This window comes from Myotis lucifugus, unplaced genomic scaffold, assembly GCF_000147115.1.
Source record: "Myotis lucifugus unplaced genomic scaffold, Myoluc2.0 scaffold_475, whole genome shotgun sequence".
In the NCBI taxonomy this organism is placed as follows: Eukaryota; Metazoa; Chordata; class Mammalia; order Chiroptera; family Vespertilionidae; genus Myotis; species Myotis lucifugus.
In genome coordinates, this window is record NW_005871523.1 from 438,246 (window position 1) to 440,983 (window position 2,738).

General features: G+C 32.3%; 1 pseudogene; it reads right to left on the minus strand.

Annotated features, from left to right (window-relative positions):
• Positions 1-573: 573 nt before the first annotated feature.
• Positions 574-946, minus strand: LOC102437550 (annotated as a pseudogene).
• Between the last annotated feature and the right edge of the window lie 1,792 nt (positions 947-2,738).

Consider the following 2,738-nt stretch of genomic DNA (forward strand, 5'->3'; position numbering starts at 1 on the left):
GAATATATTTTTAGGGTACATAGACACCAAAATAGAACTGATAATTTTTCTTATTTTTTTCTTGAGTCTCTGTGTGCAATAATAAAATTTTATATCAATGTTCATAAAAATGCAAAATCTCATAAATTTTCATTAACTATTATGCATATATATACATATACTACTATATACATATATATACATATACTAGTATATACATATATGTATAATGTAAACAATTTTGTAAGTGACACACCCATGTTAATAGTCAAATGCAATAACCATTCTGAAGCTGGATTTAGAAATTGCCAGGAGTTCCTTGAAGTGGCACAGTGCTTTTAAAATCTTAAAGAGACATTTAATGAGGATGCTTCCTTTAAGCTGTCAAATATAATAGTTGTCATATGCAAACTATGATCAGTCATGGATTAAACAAAAGTTTTGAAATAATTTATGCTTTACTAAAATTAAATCCTTCTCTGTAAATAAACTTTAGCAGGTAGCTTTTGAGCAATGAGAAATATAAATCTATCTTTTGGGGATTATGACTATTCTGGAATGGCTCTAAGTTAATTCATCAGCACCCCCCCCCCGTTTTTTTAAGGTTTCAAATGCACTTTATTTCTCCAATCATGCCATATTTTAATGGGCACACAGTGCTTTCACTTGCCATCAATTATGAGTTGGTTTTAAAATAATTCATTATCACACCAACTGGGAGGATTACTAATCTCTCCATTCCTTTGGGGTGACTCTGCCAACAGGGGACAGGTTCCATTCTATTCCAATTTGTGTTGCTGTATATGTCCATGTAGCAACACAAAGGGGCTCCACTAGCTAAAGTAGCGTTGCCGTATTTGTCATGGAAATCAGGTGTCCTTTTCTGGTGCATCTGCCTTGCCATTGTTTGCTGAGTGCTTCCAACTGGGAGAAGACTTGGCACTTTGTTGGCCAAAGGAAACACCATGAAGCTGAAGACAGCACTGCAGCAACTGCCATCAGGTTCCCTTTTATATGCTATTTAGGTTTTATATGCTATTTATATTTCTACAAATTATTTTATAAAATGTTAGGAGACAACTTTTGATGAGTAGTTCATATTTTTGCAAGTCTTGCAAATAAGGCAAATACTATACTATCCTTTTATTAAAGATTGTATAACAAACAGCTTCAAAAAATAGAAATGATGTCTCCTATAAAGCACATCTGTTTGCTGTCTGAAATAATTCCTATAGAATCTCCCTCTTGGGCAACAGTTGGGCATGCTTCTTGCAGGCCCTTACAAAGGTTTACTCTCAGGGTTCTTCAGCTTGGAGAAAGCTCACTGCAGAAGCAGCATCTACTAGGGCCACCTGCTTCTCTGTCTTTGGAGACAAAAATTCTTTCTTAGAAAACCTTCAGCAGACATTTAATTGTTCAGAGGTGTGGTACTGGTTACATTATTTTTAAAAAATATATTTTTATTGATTTCAGAGAGAAAGGGAGGGAAGAGAGAGATAGAAACATCAATGATGAAAGGGAATCATTGATTGGCTGCCTCCTGCACACCCCCCACTGGGGACCAAGCCCGCAACCCGGGCATGTGCCCTTGATCAGAATCAGAACCTGGGACCCTTGAGTCCGCAGGCTGATGCTCTATACACTGAGCCAAACTGGCTAGGGCTGGTTACATTATTTTTGATCTCCTAGAATCTGAGGAAAGATGACTTCCTGAAGAAAAAATTAAGTTTTATTAGGATAAAAAAATGGAGAATGGACTCTATGTAAAAACCAAACATAGTCATTACCTGTGGAAATTCTCATTATTATTTTAACAAGGTAGTTTACGTCTAACTCTGTTGTTGGTATTATTATGTATTACCTGGCTATTTTAGGCTAATTTATTATTTTAAATAGTTTCTGAATTAATCTTCTGGAATTTTCTAGGTATAGAATTTTGTCATTTACAAGGAGTTATGATATTTGGAAAAATTAGGAAAACTACATAGGTCTCAGCATTCTCTCTTTTAAGTAGTAAATCTAAAACAACACTAAACAATAGCGATAAAAAGAACCACTCTTGGACAATTTATTTTAAAATCAAATTATTTCCCAAATGACTCAATCAGTTGACTTAAATTCAAATAACAAAGGAGTTTTTGGAGTGTAATACATGGCAATAAAATTAATCTGGAAGAAATATTAAGAATATCAATAAAAATGTTTATTGTGTAGAAACCCCTTATTAGGTATGAAATCACATTATAATACCATTGTAATTAAATCACTTTGATGGTGGTATAAAAATAGAAATATCAATGAAAGAGCAGAGTCAATTCAGATAAATTCAAATATATATGAATATTTAGTATATAATAAATGTGGAATTAAAAGTATTATAAAGCAATAAATTCCAATAATAATGAGGCCAAAAATAATCTTATTACCTACTTAAATCTTTCTACTTAAATAATGTTGAGATACATTAGGAATTTTTATATGAAAATATGGAACAATAAAAGCACTAGATAAATAACCTTAAAATAATCTCTGGATAGGAATGTTCTTTTTAAGCATGCCAAAATCCTAGAATCCTTAGTTTGTGGAAGTTTTTATTGCAGAAATAGAAAACTGATACAGGAAGTCTCCATATATGTAACATTTTGACATAAATTTGCCAATTCTAACAAATTAATTAATCACTCTTTCACTTAAATGTCTAACTTTCATTACCTTAATTTAAACCATTCTTACATGGACAAAAGAAAAAAAACTATCAA